This window comes from Electrophorus electricus, chromosome 2 (assembly GCF_041902795.1).
Source record: "Electrophorus electricus isolate QZ-2024a chromosome 2, ASM4190279v1, whole genome shotgun sequence".
In the NCBI taxonomy this organism is placed as follows: Eukaryota; Metazoa; Chordata; class Actinopteri; order Gymnotiformes; family Gymnotidae; genus Electrophorus; species Electrophorus electricus.
The window spans coordinates 4,806,858-4,829,309 of record NC_137498.1 but is presented as its reverse complement, the minus strand read 5'-3'; the positions used below and the strand labels follow the sequence as shown (position 1 = coordinate 4,829,309).

The window sequence follows — 22,452 nt, the reverse complement described above, 5'->3', positions numbered from 1 at the left end:
AGGTGTTTAATCTCCTCCAGGTAGGCCCTCTCGTCGTTGTCCGAGATTAGACCCATGACAACGGTGTCGTCAGCAAACTTGCCAATGATGGTGGAGCTGGAAGTGGCTGTGCAGTCGTGGGTGTACAGTGAGTAGAGCAGGGGGCTTAGGAATGTTGAAATCTCTTGAACTCTTCCTAGAGAGTAACATTCTGTCTCTCAAAGGAAATGAAACAAGTAAACAATGGTTGGTGGGCTTGAACTTTGCATCCTAATGGGGAGAAGACAATTCAAGCCAGTTTTTCCAAATATTACAAAAGGAAGCATAAACTGTGGTGAGTGTGTTCTAATTTTGTTTCCTAACAGAGGTTATGCTAATTAGCTGAATTTCAAAAGTTAATTTCATCAATTCTATGGCAAAGAAAAAATCCTTGCAAGGCAATGTCAAGCATACAGAATTTGCGCAATAGGTTATGCTCTATATGCCAATGAGAGAACTACAGAGATAAAGTAAAACTCTTCATATTATGCCTAGTTAGCAACAGTCTGTTCCTCAAATGGTAAGAAACAAGAGAACTTTGGTGAGGTTGTGAGAATTTTCATCCTAATGATTGAGAAGTCAGACTCCTTAGCCAGATTTAAAGCTATGATTTTCAAGTGCCAAAAATGAGCAAAAGCTGGAGAGTGAGCCCAAAAAATCTGTTAACAGTGGTTTCTGTAGTGTCGTGGTCATCACATTCGCCTGACATGCGAAAGGTCCTCAGTTTGAAACTGGGCAGAAACATCCCTCTTGAAAGCACACTAGTGGGGCAATTGTTGTTTGTAAACAGTGTATGAAGTGGGTGTCTCTTTTTGCAGTTTGCCCTTTAGGTCCTGAGACTGAGACACCAAGCTCCTTGTCTAATCGCAGCATCATTTTGTCATAAATCCTGTTAACTACCAGACCTTTGGGGGGATAATTATTGAATGATATAGATGTTGAACTCTCTTGATTTTTCTCGAGTAGTGGTAAATGCATTTGCTTTCCAGGTCACAGGTCCCAGCTTATATACTGTGCAGAAGCATTTCTCATCCATTTTTGCTGTTTGAAATAGTTGGAACAAAGGGAAGCATGGGCAGGCGAGGCTAAAGAACTGCACAGGGAAAGCAACTTAAACTCACCATCATGGAACTGCAGCTGAGCTGCTTTTTAACTGTATTCAAAACGTTAAAAGAAGGCAATACTGTTCATGACTTCAAAGTACAAATGAGAGGAGTGAGGTTCTGAGGACAACTATTGGGACTGCAAAGAAAGAGATCTTTGGGTTTTATAGCCTTAAGCAGTGAAGATCTCACATGGCCCTGCTGCATAAGTTTAGAAAGCCAGAACAGAACCTACCATTTTCCAGGACCACCAGTTTGGACTGAAGTGTCGCTCGGACTAGAGGGTTCCCTGTCAGCTAAACAATATTTTTTCTGCAAGTTTGAATCAGATATTTCTGAAAAATTAGAATTGTGATCCATTTGAATTTTAGGTACATCTGCTCATTATTAGCATTTTAGGCCATCCAACATACCCACTAAATTTGCCTAAAATGGCAGCTATTTGTGAACTTGAAAATATGAAAGGTTTTGGCATAAATGATATTCATTCTTTTACTCAATAACTTGCACTCATTATCAGTTTTGGGGATGAGTTGGTGAAAAGATTGTTCTGAAAGTGCAGTGATACCATACTGCATCAAGGAGTCTTTGCATGATTTCTGTAGTGAAGTAGTCATCACGTTTGCATTATATGTAAAAGGTCCTTGAATTGAAGCTGAGCAGAAACAGTAGTTGGTTCTTTGGTTTCTGTCTCTCGTATTTGAAGTAGACATCAGGGAATCGAATGGCCTTCTTGCAGCAGAGTGAAAAGATTTTTTGAACTCCCTAGTTACTCCGATTGAGTTCTCCAATTCCTATACGCCAAACTCTTGCACTATAACTCATGTGAAATCCCCAACGTCTTCTTCTGCAACTTGGTTCCACATTGTGCAAAATTAAAATTTCAAGATCAGAAGATTACTATCATCTTAGTATGGACATAAAGAGTAGTTTCTCTGTTGGGTCTCTATTTGCAAACTGAGAAAGTCAATATATGCAGCACACTTGTGCTCCGGTGATGCAAGGACTGTGCTTTAGGAGCTGTGCTTAAGGCTGATTTCAATTGTCACAGGGATGATGTAAAACTCATTGTAGCATGATGGGTGTGCTAATCCATGTATTTCAAACAAAATTAAACAAAACAGAAACTCCACGAGTGCATCTGTATTTGATCTCCTAACAGAGATAAGTTATGCTACTTAGCTAATTCTTAAAAGTAACATCCTTATAGTCTCCTGACAATTAAAATCTATGCAAAGCAATGTTAATGATGCAGAATTTGTGCACTAGGGACTGCTTTCCATGCCGATGAATAAGCCTACAGTGATCTGGTAAAACTCTTCATATTATTCCTAGGGAGTAACATTCTGTCTCTCAAAGGCAATGAAACAAGAAAACATTGCTTGGTGGGATTGAATTTTGCGTCCTAACGGGGAGAAGACAATTCAAGCCAGTTTTTAAACTATGCCTTGCAGGCACCAAAAAGGATGAAATGCTGGGCTGATCCTGAACGGCCAGTGCTGTAGGGTTTCTGTAGTGTAGTGGTTATCACGTTTGCCTCACACGTGAAAGGTCCCTGGCTCGATACCAGGCAGAAACACGACTCTTGGTAGATGTGTAACTGCTGTCCTTTTAATTGAATGGAGAGCCGTTCTTCACAGAGAAAAGTCAGGCTCCTTAATTAATAGCCAAGCTGATTAATTAAAACTCTTAGCATAATGGCTATTCTAATTCAAGTCTTTCAAGCATAAACTTTAGTGAGTGTGTTCTCATTTTGTTTCCTAACAGAGGTTATGCTAATTAGCTGAAATTTAAAAGTTACTTTCATCAAGTCTATGGCAAAGAACAAATCCTTGCAAGGCAATATCAAGCATACACAATTTGTGCAATAGGTTATGCTCTAAATGCCAATGAGAGAACTACAGAGATAAAGTAAAACTCTTCATATTATGCCTAGTTAGCAACAGTCTGTTTCTCGAAGGGTAGGAAACAAGAGAACTTTGGTGGGGTTGTCTGAATTTTCATCCTAATGCTTGAGAAGTCATACTGCTTAGCTAGATTTAAAGCTATGATTTTCAAGCCCCAAAAATGAGCAAAAGCTGGAGAGGCAAAGAAGCATTTTAAAGTGGTTTCTGTAGTGTAGTGCTCAGCATGTTCGCCTGACACGAGAAAGGTCCTCTGTTCCATACCTGGCAGAAACAGCCCTCTTGATAGCACAGTAGTTGGGCACGTGCTTTTTGTAAGCAGTGTATCAAGTGGGAGACTCTTTGTGCAGTTTGCCCTTTAGGTCCTCAGACTGAGGCACCAAGCTCCTTGTCTAATCGCAACATCATTTTGTCATAAATCCTGTTGACTAAAAGACCTTTTTGGGGGATCATTATTGATTGATATAGATCTTGAACTCTCTTGATTTGTCTAGAGTAGTGGTCATTGCATTTGCTTTCCAGGTCACATGTCCCAGCTTCCATACTGTGCAGAAGCATTTCTCTTTCATCCATTTTTGGTGTTTACTGTATAAAATGGTTGGAACAAAGGGAAGCATGGGCAGGCGAGGCTAAAGAACTGCACAGGGAAATCAACTTAAACTCAGCATCATGGAACTGCAGCTGAGCTGCTTTTTAACTGCACTCAAAATGGTAAAAGAAGGCAATACTGTTCATGACTTCAAGGTAGAATTGAGAGGAGTGAGGTTCTGAGGACAACTATTGGGACTGCAATGAAAGAGATCTTCGGTTTTTATGGCTTTAAGCAGTGAAGAGCTCACACGGCCCTGCTACATAGGTTTAGAAAGCAAGAACAGAACCTACAATTTTCCAGGACCACCAGTTTGGACTGATGTGTAGGTCGGACTAGAGGGTTCCCTTTCAGCTAAACAGCATTTTTTTCTGACAGTTTGAATCAGATATTTCTGAAAATTACAATTGTGAACCATTTGAATTTTAGGTACGTCTGCTCATGAAACGCATTTTAGGCCATCCAACATACCCACGAAATTTGCATAAAATGGCAGCTATTTGTGAACTTCCAAATATGAAAGGTTTTGGCATAAATGATGTTCATTCTTTCTCCTAAATAATTTGCACACATTTTCAGTTTTGGGGATGAGCTGGTGAAAAAATTGTTCTGAAATTGCAGTGATACCATACTGCATCAAGGCATTTTTGCATGGTGTCTGTAGTGAATTGGTCATCACGTTTGCATTATGTGTGAAAGGACCTTGAATTGAAGCTGAGCAGAAACATTAGCTGGTTCTTTGGTTTCTGTGTCTTCTATTTGAAGTAGACACCAGGGAATCGAATGGCCTTCTTGCAGCAGAGGGAAATGATTTTCTGAACTCCCTAGTTACTTCAATTGAGTTCTCCAAGTCCTGTACTCCAAACTCCGGCACTATAACGCATGTGAAATCCCTAACCTCTTCGTCTGCAACTTGGTTCTACATTGTGCAAAATGGAAATTTCAAGATCAGAAGATTACTAGCATCTTAGTATGGACATAAAGAGTAGCTTCTCTGTTGGAAAAAAATATCCCATCACTGTCTCCATTTGCAAACCGAGAAAGTCAATATATGCAGCAGGCTTGTCCTCCGGTGATGCAAGGACTGTGCTTTAGGAGCTGTGTTTAAGGCTGATTTCAATTGTCACAGGGATGATGTAAAACTCATTGTAGCATGATGGGTGTGCTAATCCATGTATTTCAAACAAAATTAAACAAAACAGAAACTCCACGAGTGCATCTGTATTTGATCTACTAACAGAGATAAGTTATGCTACTTAGCGAATTCTTAAAAGTAAATTCTTTCTAGTCTCCTGACAATTAAAATCTATGCAAAGCAATGTTAATGATGCAGAATTTGTGCACTAGGGACTGCTTTCCATGCCGATGAATAAGCCTACAGTGATCCGGTAAAGCTCTTCATATTATTCCTAGGGAGTAACATTCTGTCTCTCAAAAGCAATGAAACAAGAAAACATTGCTTGGTGGGATTGAATTTTGCGTCCTAACGGGGAGAAGACAATTCAAGCCAGTTTTTAAACTATGCCTTGCAGGCACCAAAAAGGAGGAAATGCTGGGCTGATCCTGAACGTCTAGTGCTGTAGGGTTTCTGTAGTGTAGTGGTTATCACGTTCGCCTCACACGCGAAAGGTCCCTGGCTCGATACCAGGCAGAAACACAGCTCTTGGTAGATGTGTAACTGCTGTCCTTTTAATTGAATGGAATGTCGTTCTTCACAGAGAAAAGTCAGGCTCCTTAATTAATAGCCAAGCTGATTAATTAAAACTCTTAGCATAATGGGTATTCTAATTCAAGTCTTTCAAGCATAAACTTTAGTGAGTGTGTTCTCATTTTGTTTCCTAACAGAGGTTATGCTAATTAGCTGAAATTTAAAAGTTACTTTCATCAAGTCTATGACAAAGAACAAATCCTTGCAAGGCAATATCAAGCCTACACAATTTGTGCAATAGGTTATGCTCTAAATGCCAATGAGAGAACTAGAGAGATAAAGTAAAACTCTTCATATTATGCCTAGTTAGCAACAGTCTGTTTCTTGAAGTTTAGGAAACAAGAGAACTTTGGTGGGGTTGTCTGAATTTTCATCCTAATGCTTGAGAAGTCATACTGCTTAGCCAGATTTAAAGCTATGATTTTCAAGCCCCAAAAATGAGCAAAAGCTGGAGAGGCAAAGAAGCATTTTAAAGTGGTTTCTGTAGTGTAGTGCTCAGCATGTTCGCCTGACACGAGAAAGGTCCTCTGTTCCATACCTGGCAGAAACATCCCTCTTGATAGCACAGTAGTTGGGCACGTGCTTTTTGTAAGCAGTGTATCAAGTGGGAGACTCTTTGTGCAGTTTGCCCTTTAGGTCCTCAGACTGAGGCACCAAGCTCCTTGTCTAATCGCAACATCATTTTGTCATAAATCCTGTTGACTAAAAGACCTTTTTGGGGGATCATTATTGATTGATATAGATCTTGAACTCTCTTGATTTGTCTAGAGTAGTGGTCATTGCATTTGCTTTCCAGGTCACATGTCCCAGCTTCCGTACTGTGCAGAAGCATTTCTCTTTCATCCATTTTTGGTGTTTACTGTATAAAATGGTTGGAACAAAGGGAAGCATGGGCAGGCGAGGCTAAAGAACTGCACAGGGAAATCAACTTAAACTCAGCATCATGGAACTGCAGCTGAGCTGCTTTTTAACTGCACTCAAAATGGTAAAAGAAGGCAATACTGTTCATGACTTCAAGGTAGAATTGAGAGGAGTGAGGTTCTGAGGACAACTATTGGGACTGCAATGAAAGAGATCTTCGGTTTTTATGGCTTTAAGCAGTGAAGAGCTCACACGGCCCTGCTACATAGGTTTAGAAAGCAAGAACAGAACCTAAAATTTTCCAGGACCACCAGTTTGGACTGATGTGTAGGTCGGACTAGAGGGTTCCCTTTCAGCTAAACAGCATTTTTTTTCTGACAGTTTGAATCAGATATTTCTGAAAATTACAATTGTGAACCATTTGAATTTTAGGTACGTCTGCTCATGAAACGCATTTTAGGCCATCCAACATACCCACGAAATTTGCATAAAATGGCAGCTATTTGTGAACTTCCAAATATGAAAGGTTTTGGCATAAATGATGTTCATTCTTTCTCCTAAATAATTTGCACACATTTTCAGTTTTGGTGATGAGCTGGTGAAAAAATTGATCTGAAATTGCAGTGATACCATACTGCATCAAGGCATTTTTACATGGTGTCTGTAGTGAATTGGTCATCACGTTTGCATTATGTGTGAAAGGACCTTGAATTGAAGCTGAGCAGAAACATTAGCTGGTTCTTTGGTTTCTGTGTCTTCTATTTGAAGTAGACACCAGGGAATCGAATGGCCTTCTTGCAGCAGAGGGAAATGATTTTCTGAACTCCCTAGTTACTTCAATTGAGTTCTCCAAGTCCTGTACTCCAAACTCCGGCACTATAACGCATGTGAAATCCCTAACCTCTTCGTCTGCAACTTGGTTCTACATTGTGCAAAATGGAAATTTCAAGATCAGAAGATTACTAGCATCTTAGTATGGACATAAAGAGTAGCTTCTCTGTTGGAAAAAAATATCCCATCACTGTCTCCATTTGCAAACCGAGAAAGTCAATATATGCAGCAGGCTTGTCCTCCGGTGATGCAAGGACTGTGCTTTAGGAGCTGTGTTTAAGGCTGATTTCAATTGTCACAGGGATGATGTAAAACTCATTGTAGCATGATGGGTGTGCTAATCCATGTATTTCAAACAAAATTAAACAAAACAGAAACTCCACGAGTGCATCTGTATTTGATCTCCTAACAGAGATAAGTTATGCTACTTAGCTAATTCTTAAAAGTAACATCCTTATAGTCTCCTGACAATTAAAATCTATGCAAAGCAATGTTAATGATGCAGAATTTGTGCACTAGGGACTGCTTTCCATGCCGATGAATAAGCCTACAGTGATCCGGTAAAGCTCTTCATATTATTCCTAGGGAGTAACATTCTGTCTCTCAAAGGCAATGAAACAAGAAAACATTGCTTGGTGGGATTGAATTTTGCGTCCTAACGGTGAGAAGACAATTCAAGCCAGTTTTTAAACTATGCCTTGCAGGCACCAAAAAGGAGGAAATGATAGGCTGATCCTGAACGGCCAGTGCTGTAGGGTTTCTGTAATGTAGTGGTTATCACGTTCGCCTCACACGCGAAAGGTCCCTGGCTCGATACCAGGCAGAAACACAACTCTTGGTAGATGTGTAACTGCTGTCCTTTCAATTGAATGGAGAGCCGTTCTTCACAGAGAAAAGTCAGGCTCCTTAATTAATAGCCAAGCTGATTAATTAAAACTCTTAGCATAATGGCTATTCTAATTCAAGTCTTTCAAGCATAAACTTTAGTGAGTGTGTTCTCATTTTGTTTCCTAACAGAGGTTATGCTAATTAGCTGAAATTTAAAAGTTACTTTCATCAAGTCTATGGCAAAGAACAAATCCTTGCAAGGCAATATCAAGCATACACAATTTGTGCAATAGGTTATGCTCTAAATGCCAATGAGAGAACTACAGAGATAAAGTAAAACTTCATATTATGCCTAGTTAGCAACAGTCTGTTTCTTGAAGGGTAGGAAACAAGAGAACTTTGGTGGGGTTGTCTGAATTTTCATCCTAATGCTTGAGAAGTCATACTGCTTAGCTAGATTTAAAGCTATGATTTTCAAGCCCCAAAAATGAGCAAAAGCTGGAGAGGCAAAGAAGCATTTTAAAGTGGTTTCTGTAGTGTAGTGCTCAGCATGTTCGCCTGACACGAGAAAGGTCCTCTGTTCCATACCTGGCAGAAACATCCCTCTTGATAGCACAGTAGTTGGGCACGTGCTTTTTGTAAGCAGTGTATCAAGTGGGAGACTCTTTGTGCGGTTTGCCCTTTAGGTCCTCAGACTGAGGCACCAAGCTCCTTGTCTAATCGCAACATCATTTTGTCATAAATCCTGTTGACTAAAAGACCTTTTTGGGGAATCATTATTGATTGATATAGATCTTGAACTCTCTTGATTTGTCTAGAGTAGTGGTCATTGCATTTGCTTTCCAGGTCACATGTCCCAGCTTCCATACTGTGCAGAAGCATTTCTCTTTCATCCATTTTTGGTGTTTACTGTATAAAATGGTTCGAACAAAGGGAAGCATGGGCAGGCGAGGCTAAAGAACTGCACAGGGAAATCAACTTAAACTCAGCATCATGGAACTGCAGCTGAGCTGCTTTTTAACTGCACTCAAAATGGTAAAAGAAGGCAATACTGTTCATGACTTCAAGGTAGAATTGAGAGGAGTGAGGTTCTGAGGACAACTATTGGGACTGCAATGAAAGAGATCTTCGGTTTTTATGGCCTTAAGCAGTGAAGAGCTCACACGGCCCTGCTACATAGGTTTAGAAAGCAAGAACAGAACCTACAATTTTCCAGGACCACCAGTTTGGACTGATGTGTAGGTCGGACTAGAGGGTTCCCTTTCAGCTAAACAGCATTTTTTTTCTGACAGTTTGAATCAGATATTTCTGAAAATTACAATTGTGAACCATTTGAATTTTAGGTACGTCTGCTCATGAAACGCATTTTAGGCCATCCGACATACCCACGAAATTTGCATAAAATGGCAGCTATTTGTGAACTTCCAAATATGAAAGGTTTTGGCATAAATGATGTTCATTCTTTCTCCTAAATAATTTGCACACATTTTCAGTTTTGGTGATGAGCTGGTGAAAAAATTGATCTGAAATTGCAGTGATACCATACTGCATCAAGGCATTTTTACATGGTGTCTGTAGTGAATTGGTCATCACGTTTGCATTATGTGTGAAAGGACCTTGAATTGAAGCTGAGCAGAAACATTAGCTGGTTCTTTGGTTTCTGTGTCTTCTATTTGAAGTAGACACCAGGGAATCGAATGGCCTTCTTGCAGCAGAGGGAAATGATTTTCTGAACTCCCTAGTTACTTCAATTGAGTTCTCCAAGTCCTGTACTCCAAACTCCGGCACTATAACGCATGTGAAATCCCTAACCTCTTCGTCTGCAACTTGGTTCTACATTGTGCAAAATGGAAATTTCAAGATCAGAAGATTACTAGCATCTTAGTATGGACATAAAGAGTAGCTTCTCTGTTGGAAAAAAATATCCCATCACTGTCTCCATTTGCAAACCGAGAAAGTCAATATATGCAGCAGGCTTGTCCTCCGGTGATGCAAGGACTGTGCTTTAGGAGCTGTGTTTAAGGCTGATTTCAATTGTCACAGGGATGATGTAAAACTCATTGTAGCATGATGGGTGTGCTAATCCATGTATTTCAAACAAAATTAAACAAAACAGAAACTCCACGAGTGCATCTGTATTTGATCTCCTAACAGAGATAAGTTATGCTACTTAGCTAATTCTTAAAAGTAACATCCTTATAGTCTCCTGACAATTAAAATCTATGCAAAGCAATGTTAATGATGCAGAATTTGTGCACTAGGGACTGCTTTCCATGCCGATGAATAAGCCTACAGTGATCCGGTAAAGCTCTTCATATTATTCCTAGGGAGTAACATTCTGTCTCTCAAAGGCAATGAAACAAGAAAACATTGCTTGGTGGGATTGAATTTTGCGTCCTAACGGTGAGAAGACAATTCAAGCCAGTTTTTAAACTATGCCTTGCAGGCACCAAAAAGGAGGAAATGATAGGCTGATCCTGAACGGCCAGTGCTGTAGGGTTTCTGTAATGTAGTGGTTATCACGTTCGCCTCACACGCGAAAGGTCCCTGGCTCGATACCAGGCAGAAACACAACTCTTGGTAGATGTGTAACTGCTGTCCTTTCAATTGAATGGAGAGCCGTTCTTCACAGAGAAAAGTCAGGCTCCTTAATTAATAGCCAAGCTGATTAATTAAAACTCTTAGCATAATGGCTATTCTAATTCAAGTCTTTCAAGCATAAACTTTAGTGAGTGTGTTCTCATTTTGTTTCCTAACAGAGGTTATGCTAATTAGCTGAAATTTAAAAGTTACTTTCATCAAGTCTATGGCAAAGAACAAATCCTTGCAAGGCAATATCAAGCATACACAATTTGTGCAATAGGTTATGCTCTAAATGCCAATGAGAGAACTACAGAGATAAAGTAAAACTTCATATTATGCCTAGTTAGCAACAGTCTGTTTCTTGAAGGGTAGGAAACAAGAGAACTTTGGTGGGGTTGTCTGAATTTTCATCCTAATGCTTGAGAAGTCATACTGCTTAGCTAGATTTAAAGCTATGATTTTCAAGCCCCAAAAATGAGCAAAAGCTGGAGAGGCAAAGAAGCATTTTAAAGTGGTTTCTGTAGTGTAGTGCTCAGCATGTTCGCCTGACACGAGAAAGGTCCTCTGTTCCATACCTGGCAGAAACATCCCTCTTGATAGCACAGTAGTTGGGCACGTGCTTTTTGTAAGCAGTGTATCAAGTGGGAGACTCTTTGTGCGGTTTGCCCTTTAGGTCCTCAGACTGAGGCACCAAGCTCCTTGTCTAATCGCAACATCATTTTGTCATAAATCCTGTTGACTAAAAGACCTTTTTGGGGAATCATTATTGATTGATATAGATCTTGAACTCTCTTGATTTGTCTAGAGTAGTGGTCATTGCATTTGCTTTCCAGGTCACATGTCCCAGCTTCCATACTGTGCAGAAGCATTTCTCTTTCATCCATTTTTGGTGTTTACTGTATAAAATGGTTGGAACAAAGGGAAGCATGGGCAGGCGAGGCTAAAGAACTGCACAGGGAAATCAACTTAAACTCAGCATCATGGAACTGCAGCTGAGCTGCTTTTTAACTGCACTCAAAATGGTAAAAGAAGGCAATACTGTTCATGACTTCAAGGTAGAATTGAGAGGAGTGAGGTTCTGAGGACAACTATTGGGACTGCAATGAAAGAGATCTTCGGTTTTTATGGCCTTAAGCAGTGAAGAGCTCACACGGCCCTGCTACATAGGTTTAGAAAGCAAGAACAGAACCTACAATTTTCCAGGACCACCAGTTTGGACTGATGTGTAGGTCGGACTAGAGGGTTCCCTTTCAGCTAAACAGCATTTTTTTTCTGACAGTTTGAATCAGATATTTCTGAAAATTACAATTGTGAACCATTTGAATTTTAGGTACGTCTGCTCATGAAACGCATTTTAGGCCATCCGACATACCCACGAAATTTGCATAAAATGGCAGCTATTTGTGAACTTCCAAATATGAAAGGTTTTGGCATAAATGATGTTCATTCTTTCTCCTAAATAATTTGCACACATTTTCAGTTTTGGGGATGAGCTGGTGAAAAAATTGATCTGAAATTGCAGTGATACCATACTGCATCAAGGCATTTTTGCATGGTGTCTGTAGTGAATTGGTCATCACGTTTGCATTATGTGTGAAAGGACCTTGAATTGAAGCTGAGCAGAAACATTAGCTGGTTCTTTGGTTTCTGTGTCTTCTATTTGAAGTAGACACCAGGGAATCGAATGGCCTTCTTGCAGCAGAGGGAAATGATTTTCTGAACTCCCTAGTTACTTCAATTGAGTTCTCCAAGTCCTGTACTCCAAACTCCGGAACTATAACGCATGTGAAATCCCTAACCTCTTCGTCTGCAACTTGGTTCTACATTGTGCAAAATGGAAATTTCAAGATCAGAAGATTACTAGCATCTTAGTATGGACATAAAGAGTAGCTTCTCTGTTGGAAAAAAATATCCCATCACTGTCTCCATTTGCAAACCGAGAAAGTCAATATATGCAGCAGGCTTGTCCTCCGGTGATGCAAGGACTGTGCTTTAGGAGCTGTGTTTAAGGCTGATTTCAATTGTCACAGGGATGATGTAAAACTCATTGTAGCATGATGGGTGTGCTAATCCATGTATTTCAAACAAAATTAAACAAAACAGAAACTCCACGAGTGCATCTGTATTTGATCTCCTAACAGAGATAAGTTATGCTACTTAGCTAATTCTTAAAAGTAACATCCTTATAGTCTCCTGACAATTAAAATCTATGCAAAGCAATGTTAATGATGCAGAATTTGTGCACTAGGGATTGCTTTCCATGCCGATGAATAAGCCTACAGTGATCCGGTAAAGCTCTTCATATTATTCCTAGGGAGTAACATTCTGTCTCTCAAAGGCAATGAAACAAGAAAACATTGCTTGGTGGGATTGAATTTTGCATCCTAACGGGGAGAAGACAATTCAAGGCAGTTTTTAAACTATGCCTTGCAGGCACCAAAAAGGAGGAAATGCTGGGCTGATCCTGAACGGCTAGTGCAGTAGGGTTTCTGTAGTGTAGTGGTTATCACGTTTGCCTCACACGCGAAAGGTCCCTGGCTCGATACCAGGCAGAAACACAACTCTTGGTAGATTTGTAACTGCTGTCCTTTTAATTGAATGGAGAGTCGTTCTTCACAGAGAAAAGTCAGGCTCCTTAATTAATAGCCAAGCTGATTAATTAAAACTCTTAGCATAATGGGTATTCTAATTCAAGTCTTTCGAGCATAAACTTTAGTGAGTGTGTTCTCATTTTGTTTCCTAACAGAGGTTATGCTAATTAGCTGAAATTTAAAAGTTACTTTCATCAAGTCTATGGCAAAGAACAAATCCTTGCAAGGCAATATCAAGCATACACAATTTGTGCAATAGGTTATGCTCTAAATGCCAATGAGAGAACTACAGAGATAAAGTAAAACTCTTCATATTATGACTAGTTAGCAACAGTCTGTTTCTCGAAGGGTAGGAAACAAGAGAACTTTGGTGGGGTTGTCTGAATTTTCATCCTAATGCTTGAGAAGTCATACTGCTTAGCTAGATTTAAAGCTATGATTTTCAAGCCCCAAAAATGAGCAAAAGCTGGAGAGGCAAAGAAGCATTTTAAAGTGGTTTCTGTAGTGTAGTGCTCAGCATGTTCGCCTGACACGAGAAAGGTCCTCTGTTCCATACCTGGCAGAAACATCCCTCTTGATAGCACAGTAGTTGGGCACGTGCTTTTTGTAAGCAGTGTATCAAGTGGGAGACTCTTTGTGCGGTTTGCCCTTTAGGTCCTCAGACTGAGGCACCAAGCTCCTTGTCTAATTTCAGCATCATTTTGTCATAAATCCTGTTAACAACCAGACCTTTTGGGGGTATAATTATTGATTGATATAGATGTTGAACACTCTTGATTTTTCTAGAGTAGTGGTCAATGCATTTGCTTTCCAGGTCACATGTCCCAGCTTCCATACTGTGCAGAAGCATTTCTCTTTCATCCATTTTTGGTGTTTACTGTATAAAATGGTTGGAACAAAGGGAAGCATGGGCAGGCGAGGCTAAAGAACTGCACAGGGAAATCAACTTAAACTCAGCATCATGGAACTGCAGCTGAGCTGCTTTTTAACTGCACTCAAAATGGTAAAAGAAGGCAATACTGTTCATGACTTCAAGGTAGAATTGAGAGGAGTGAGGTTCTGAGGACAACTATTGGGACTGCAATGAAAGAGATCTTCGGTTTTTATGGCCTTAAGCAGTGAAGAGCTCACACGGCCCTGCTACATAGGTTTAGAAAGCAAGAACAGAACCTACAATTTTCCAGGACCACCAGTTTGGACTGATGTGTAGGTCGGACTAGAGGGTTCCCTTTCAGCTAAACAGCATTTTTTTTCTGACAGTTTGAATCAGATATTTCTGAAAATTACAATTGTGAACTATTTGAATTTTAGGTACGTCTGCTCATGAAACGCATTTTAGGCCATCCGACATACCCACGAAATTTGCATAAAATGGCAGCTATTTGTGAACTTCCAAATATGAAAGGTTTTGGCATAAATGATGTTCATTCTTTCTCCTAAATAATTTGCACACATTTTCAGTTTTGGGGATGAGCTGGTGAAAAAATTGATCTGAAATTGCAGTGATACCATACTGCATCAAGGCATTTTTGCATGGTGTCTGTAGTGAATTGGTCATCACGTTTGCATTATGTGTGAAAGGACCTTGAATTGAAGCTGAGCAGAAACATTAGCTGGTTCTTTGGTTTCTGTGTCTTCTATTTGAAGTAGACACCAGGGAATCGAATGGCCTTCTTGCAGCAGAGGGAAATGATTTTCTGAACTCCCTAGTTACTTCAATTGAGTTCTCCAAGTCCTGTACTCCAAACTCCGGCACTATAACGCATGTGAAATCCCTAACCTCTTCGTCTGCAACTTGGTTCTACATTGTGCAAAATGGAAATTTCAAGATCAGAAGATTACTAGCATCTTAGTATGGACATAAAGAGTAGCTTCTCTGTTGGAAAAAAATATCCCATCACTGTCTCCATTTGCAAACCGAGAAAGTCAATATATGCAGCAGGCTTGTCCTCCGGTGATGCAAGGACTGTGCTTTAGGAGCTGTGTTTAAGGCTGATTTCAATTGTCACAGGGATGATGTAAAACTCATTGTAGCATGATGGGTGTGCTAATCCATGTATTTCAAACAAAATTAAACAAAACAGAAACTCCACGAGTGCATCTGTATTTGATCTCCTAACAGAGATAAGTTATGCTACTTAGCTAATTCTTAAAAGTAACATCCTTATAGTCTCCTGACAATTAAAATCTATGGAAAGCAATGTTAATGATGCAGAATTTGTGCACTAGGGATTGCTTTCCATGCCGATGAATAAGCCTACAGTGATCCGGTAAAGCTCTTCATATTATTCCTAGGGAGTAACATTCTGTCTCTCAAAGGCAATGAAACAAGAAAACATTGCTTGGTGGGATTGAATTTTGCATCCTAACGGGGAGAAGACAATTCAAGGCAGTTTTTAAACTATGCCTTGCAGGCACCAAAAAGGAGGAAATGCTGGGCTGATCCTGAACGGCTAGTGCAGTAGGGTTTCTGTAGTGTAGTGGTTATCAAGTTTGCCTCACACGCGAAAGGTCCCTGGCTCGATACCAGGCAGAAACACAACTCTTGGTAGATTTGTAACTGCTGTCCTTTTAATTGAATGGAGAGTCGTTCTTCACAGAGAAAAGTCAGGCTCCTTAATTAATAGCCAAGCTGATTAATTAAAACTCTTAGCATAATGGGTATTCTAATTCAAGTCTTTCAAGCATAAACTTTAGTGAGTGTGTTCTCATTTTGTTTCCTAACAGAGGTTATGCTAATTAGCTGAAATTTAAAAGTTACTTTCATCAAGTCTATGGCAAAGAACAAATCCTTGCAAGGCAATATCAAGCATACACAATTTGTGCAATAGGTTATGCTCTAAATGCCAATGAGAGAACTACAGAGATAAAGTAAAACTCTTCATATTATGACTAGTTAGCAACAGTCTGTTTCTCGAAGGGTAGGAAACAAGAGAACTTTGGTGGGGTTGTCTGAATTTTCATCCTAATGCTTGAGAAGTCATACTGCTTAGCTAGATTTAAAGCTATGATTTTCAAGCCCCAAAAATGAGCAAAAGCTGGAGAGGCAAAGAAGCATTTTAAAGTGGTTTCTGTAGTGTAGTGCTCAGCATGTTCGCCTGACACGAGAAAGGTCCTCTGTTCCATACCTGGCAGAAACATCCCTCTTGATAGCACAGTAGTTGGGCACGTGCTTTTTGTAAGCAGTGTATCAAGTGGGAGACTCTTTGTGCGGTTTGCCCTTTAGGTCCTCAGACTGAGGCACCAAGCTCCTTGTCTAATTTCAGCATCATTTTGTCATAAATCCTGTTAACAACCAGACCTTTTGGGGGTATAATTATTGATTGATATAGATGTTGAACACTCTTGATTTTTCTAGAGTAGTGGTCAATGCATTTGCTTTCCAGGTCACATGTCCCAGCTTCCATACTGTGCAGAAGCATTTCTCTTTCATCCATTTTTGGTGTTTACTGTATAAAATGGTTGGAACAAAGGGAAGCATGGGCAGGCGAGGCTAAAGAACTGCACAGGGAAATCAACTTAAACTCAGCATCATGGAACTGCAGCTGAGCTGCTTTTTAACTGCACTCAAAATGGTAAAAGAAGGCAATACTGTTCATGAATTCAAGGTAGAATTGAGAGGAGTGAGGTTCTGAGGACAACTATTGGGACTGCAATGAAAGAGATCTTCGGTTTTTATGGCTTTAAGCAGTGAAGAGCTCACACGGCCCTGCTACATAGGTTTAGAAAGCAAGAACAGAACCTACAATTTTCCAGGACCACCAGTTTGGACTGATGTGTAGGTCGGACTAGAGGGTTCCCTTTCAGCTAAACAGCATTTTTTTTCTGACAGTTTGAATCAGATATTTCTGAAAATTACAATTGTGAACCATTTGAATTTTAGGTACGTCTGCTCATGAAACGCATTTTAGGCCATCCAACATACCCACGAAATTTGCATAAAATGGCAGCTATTTGTGAACTTCCAAATATGAAAGGTTTTGGCATAAATGATGTTCATTCTTTCTCCTAAATAATTTGCACACATTTTCAGTTTTGGGGATGAGCTGGTGAAAAAATTGTTCTGAAATTGCAGTGATACCATACTGCATCAAGGCATTTTTGCATGGTGTCTGTAGTGAATTGGTCATCACGTTTGCATTATGTGTGAAAGGACCTTGAATTGAAGCTGAGCAGAAACATTAGCTGGTTCTTTGGTTTCTGTGTCTTCTATTTGAAGTAGACACCAGGGAATCGAATGGCCTTCTTGCAGCAGAGGGAAATGATTTTCTGAACTCCCTAGTTACTTCAATTGAGTTCTCCAAGTCCTGTACTCCAAACTCCGGCACTATAACGCATGTGAAATCCCTAACCTCTTCGTCTGCAACTTGGTTCTACATTGTGCAAAATGGAAATTTCAAGATCAGAAGATTACTAGCATCTTAGTATGGACATAAAGAGTAGCTTCTCTGTTGGAAAAAAATATCCCATCACTGTCTCCATTTGCAAACCGAGAAAGTCAATATATGCAGCAGGCTTGTCCTCCGGTGATGCAAGGACTGTGCTTTAGGAGCTGTGTTTAAGGCTGATTTCAATTGTCACAGGGATGATGTAAAACTCACTGTAGCATGATGGGTGTGCTAATCCATGTATTTCAAACAAAATTAAACAAAACAGAAACTCCACGAGTGCATCTGTATTTGATCTCCTAACAGAGATAAGTTATGCTACTTAGCGAATTCTTAAAAGTAAATTCTTTCTAGTCTCCTGACAATTAAAATCTATGCAAAGCAATGTTAATGATGCAGAATTTGTGCACTAGGGACTGCTTTCCATGCCGATGAATAAGCCTACAGTGATCCGGTAAAGCTCTTCATATTATTCCTAGGGAGTAACATTCTGTCTCTCAAAAGCAATGAAACAAGAAAACATTGCTTGGTGGGATTGAATTTTGCGTCCTAACGGGGAGAAGACAATTCAAGCCAGTTTTTAAACTATGCCTTGCAGGCACCAAAAAGGAGGAAATGCTGGGCTGATCCTGAACGGCCAGTGCTGTAGGGTTTCTGTAGTGTAGTGGTTATCACGTTCGCCTCACACGCGAAAGGTCCCTGGCTCGATACCAGGCAGAAACAGAACTCTTGGTAGATGTGTAACTGCTGTCCTTTTAATTGAATGGAGAGCCGTTCTTCACAGAGAAAAGTCAGGCTCCTTAATTAATAGCCAAGCTGATTAATTAAAACTCTTAGCATAATGGGTATTCTAATTCAAGTCTTTCAAGCATAAACTTTAGTGAGTGTGTTCTCATTTTGTTTCCTAACAGAGGTTATGCTAATTAGCTGAAATTTAAAAGTTACTTTCATCAAGTCTATGGCAAAGAACAAATCCTTGCAAGGCAATATCAAGCATACACAATTTGTGCAATAGGTTATGCTCTAAATGCCAATGAGAGAACTACAGAGATAAAGTAAAACTCTTCATATTATGCCTAGTTAGCAACAGTCTGTTTCTCGAAGGGTAGGAAACAAGAGAACTTTGGTGGGGTTGTCTGAATTTTCATCCTAATGCTTGAGAAGTCATACTGCTTAGCTAGATTTAAAGCTATGATTTTCAAGCCCCAAAAATGAGCAAAAGCTGGAGAGGCAAAGAAGCATTTTAAAGTGGTTTCTGTAGTGTAGTGCTCAGCATGTTCGCCTGACACGAGAAAGGTCCTCTGTTCCATACCTGGCAGAAACATCCCTCTTGATAGCACAGTAGTTGGGCACGTGCTTTTTGTAAGCAGTGTATCAAGTGGGAGACTCTTTGTGCAGTTTGCCCTTTAGGTCCTCAGACTGAGGCACCAAGCTCCTTGTCTAATCGCAACATCATTTTGTCATAAATCCTGTTGACTAAAAGACCTTTTTGGGGGATCATTATTGATTGATATAGATCTTGAACTCTCTTGATTTGTCTAGAGTAGTGGTCATTGCATTTGCTTTCCAGGTCACATGTCCCAGCTTCCATACTGTGCAGAAGCATTTCTCTTTCATCCATTTTTGGTGTTTACTGTATAAAATGGTTGGAACAAAGGGAAGCATGGGCAGGCGAGGCTAAAGAACTGCACAGGGAAATCAACTTAAACTCAGCATCATGGAACTGCAGCTGAGCTGCTTTTTAACTGCACTCAAAATGGTAAAAGAAGGCAATACTGTTCATGACTTCAAGGTAGAATTGAGAGGAGTGAGGTTCTGAGGACAACTTTTGGGACTGCAATGAAAGAGATCTTCGGTTTTTATGGCTTTAAGCAGTGAAGAGCTCACACGGCCCTGCTACATAGGTTTAGAAAGCAAGAACAGAACCTACAATTTTCCAGGACCACCAGTTTGGACTGATGTGTAGGTCGGACTAGAGGGTTCCCTTTCAGCTAAACAGCATTTTTTTTCTGACAGTTTGAATCAGATATTTCTGAAAATTACAATTGTGAACCATTTGAATTTTAGGTACGTCTGCTCATGAAACGCATTTTAGGCCATCCAACATACCCACGAAATTTGCATAAAATGGCAGCTATTTGTGAACTTCCAAATATGAAAGGTTTTGGCATAAATGATGTTCATTCTTTCTCCTAAATAATTTGCACACATTTTCAGTTTTGGGGATGAGCTGGTGAAAAAATTGTTCTGAAATTGCAGTGATACCATACTGCATCAAGGCATTTTTGCATGGTGTCTGTAGTGAATTGGTCATCACGTTTGCATTATGTGTGAAAGGACCTTGAATTGAAGCTGAGCAGAAACATTAGCTGGTTCTTTGGTTTCTGTGTCTTCTATTTGAAGTAGACACCAGGGAATCGAATGGCCTTCTTGCAGCAGAGGGAAATGATTTTCTGAACTCCCTAGTTACTTCAATTGAGTTCTCCAAGTCCTGTACTCCAAACTCCGGCACTATAACGCATGTGAAATCCCTAACCTCTTCGTCTGCAACTTGGTTCTACATTGTGCAAAATGGAAATTTCAAGATCAGAAGATTACTAGCATCTTAGTATGGACATAAAGAGTAGCTTCTCTGTTGGAAAAAAATATCCCATCACTGTCTCCATTTGCAAACCGAGAAAGTCAATATATGCAGCAGGCTTGTCCTCCGGTGATGCAAGGACTGTGCTTTAGGAGCTGTGTTTAAGGCTGATTTCAATTGTCACAGGGATGATGTAAAACTCATTGTAGCATGATGGGTGTGCTAATCCATGTATTTCAAACAAAATTAAACAAAACAGAAACTCCACGAGTGCATCTGTATTTGATCTCCTAACAGAGATAAGTTATGCTACTTAGCTAATTCTTAAAAGTAACATCCTTATAGTCTCCTGACAATTAAAATCTATGCAAAGCAATGTTAATGATGCAGAATTTGTGCACTAGGGACTGCTTTCCATGCCGATTAATAAGCCTACAGTGATCCGGTAAAGCTCTTCATATTATTTCTAGGGAGTAACATTCTGTCTCTCAAAGGCAATGAAACAAGAAAACATTGCTTGGTGGGATTGAATTTTGCATCCTAACGGGGAGAAGACAATTCAAGCCAGTTTTTAAACTATGCCTTGCAGGCACCAAAAAGGAGGAAATGCTGGGCTGATCCTGAACGGCTAGTGCTGTAGGGTTTCTGTAGTGTAGTGGTTATCACGTTCGCCTCACACGCGAAAGGTCCCTGGCTCGATACCAGGCAGAAACACAGCTCTTGGTAGATGTGTAACTGCTGTCCTTTTAATTGAATGGAGTGTCGTTCTTCACAGAGAAAAGTCAGGCTCCTTAATTAATAGCCAAGCTGATTAATTAAAACTCTTAGCATAATGGGTATTCTAATTCAAGTCTTTCAAGCATAAACTTTAGTGAGTGTGTTCTCATTTTGTTTCCTAACAGAGGTTATGCTAATTAGCTGAAATTTAAAAGTTACTTTCATCAAGTCTATGGCAAAGAACAAATCCTTGCAAGGCAATATCAAGCCTACACAATTTGTGCAATAGGTTATGCTCTAAATGCCAATGAGAGAACTAGAGAGATAAAGTAAAACTCTTCATATTATGCCTAGTTAGCAACAGTCTGTTTCTTGAAGTTTAGGAAACAAGAGAACTTTGGTGGGGTTGTCTGAATTTTCATCCTAATGCTTGAGAAGTCATACTGCTTAGCCAGATTTAAAGCTATGATTTTCAAGCCCCAAAAATGAGCAAAAGCTGGAGAGGCAAAGAAGCATTTTAAAGTGGTTTCTGTAGTGTAGTGCTCAGCATGTTCGCCTGACACGAGAAAGGTCCTCTGTTCCATACCTGGCAGAAACATCCCTCTTGATAGCACAGTAGTTGGGCACGTGCTTTTTGTAAGCAGTGTATCAAGTGGGAGACTCTTTGTGCGGTTTGCCCTTTAGGTCCTCAGACTGAGGCACCAAGCTCCTTGTCTAATCGCAACATCATTTTGGCATAAATCCTGTTGACTAAAAGACCTTTTTGGGGGATCATTATTGATTGATATAGATCTTGAACTCTCTTGATTTGTCTAGAGTAGTGGTCATTGCATTTGCTTTCCAGGTCACATGTCCCAGCTTCCATACTGTGCAGAAGCATTTCTCTTTCATCCATTTTTGGTGTTTACTGTATAAAATGGTTGGAACAAAGGGAAGCATGGGCAGGCGAGGCTAAAGAACTGCACAGGGAAATCAACTTAAACTCAGCATCATGGAACTGCAGCTGAGCTGCTTTTTAACTGCACTCAAAATGGTAAAAGAAGGCAATACTGTTCATGACTTCAAGGTAGAATTGAGAGGAGTGAGGTTCTGAGGACAACTATTGGGACTGCAATGAAAGAGATCTTCGGTTTTTATGGCCTTAAGCAGTGAAGAGCTCACACGGCCCTGCTACATAGGTTTAGAAAGCAAGAACAGAACCTACAATTTTCCAGGACCACCAGTTTGGACTGATGTGTAGGTCGGACTAGAGGGTTCCCTTTCAGCTAAACAGCATTTTTTTTCTGACAGTTTGAATCAGATATTTCTGAAAATTACAATTGTGAACCATTTGAATTTTAGGTACGTCTGCTCATGAAACGCATTTTAGGCCATCCGACATACCCACGAAATTTGCATAAAATGGCAGCTATTTGTGAACTTCCAAATATGAAAGGTTTTGGCATAAATGATGTTCATTCTTTCTCCTAAATAATTTGCACACATTTTCAGTTTTGGGGATGAGCTGGTGAAAAAATTGATCTGAAATTGCAGTGATACCATACTGCATCAAGGCATTTTTGCATGGTGTCTGTAGTGAATTGGTCATCACGTTTGCATTATGTGTGAAAGGACCTTGAATTGAAGCTGAGCAGAAACATTAGCTGGTTCTTTGGTTTCTGTGTCTTCTATTTGAAGTAGACACCAGGGAATCGAATGGCCTTCTTGCAGCAGAGGGAAATGATTTTCTGAACTCCCTAGTTACTTCAAT

The 22,452-nt window shown here is 40.0% G+C and overlaps 5 non-coding genes across 5 annotated transcripts; all 5 read left to right on the top strand.

Moving 5' to 3' along the window:
* The first annotated feature begins 689 nt into the window (after positions 1-689).
* trnav-gac (transfer RNA valine (anticodon GAC)) lies at positions 690-762 on the top strand. The gene has a single exon. It is a non-coding gene; the product is annotated as a tRNA-Val (tRNA).
* A 4,436-nt stretch (positions 763-5,198) lies between these two features.
* trnav-cac (transfer RNA valine (anticodon CAC)) lies at positions 5,199-5,271 on the top strand. The gene has a single exon. It is a non-coding gene; the product is annotated as a tRNA-Val (tRNA).
* Positions 5,272-12,910: 7,639 nt separating this feature from the next.
* Positions 12,911-12,983, top strand: trnav-cac (transfer RNA valine (anticodon CAC)). The gene has a single exon. It is a non-coding gene; the product is annotated as a tRNA-Val (tRNA).
* A 5,071-nt stretch (positions 12,984-18,054) lies between these two features.
* On the top strand, positions 18,055-18,127 carry trnav-cac (transfer RNA valine (anticodon CAC)). The gene has a single exon. It is a non-coding gene; the product is annotated as a tRNA-Val (tRNA).
* A 2,499-nt stretch (positions 18,128-20,626) lies between these two features.
* Positions 20,627-20,699, top strand: trnav-cac (transfer RNA valine (anticodon CAC)). Its single transcript has one exon. It is a non-coding gene; the product is annotated as a tRNA-Val (tRNA).
* The last annotated feature ends 1,753 nt before the right edge of the window (positions 20,700-22,452 follow it).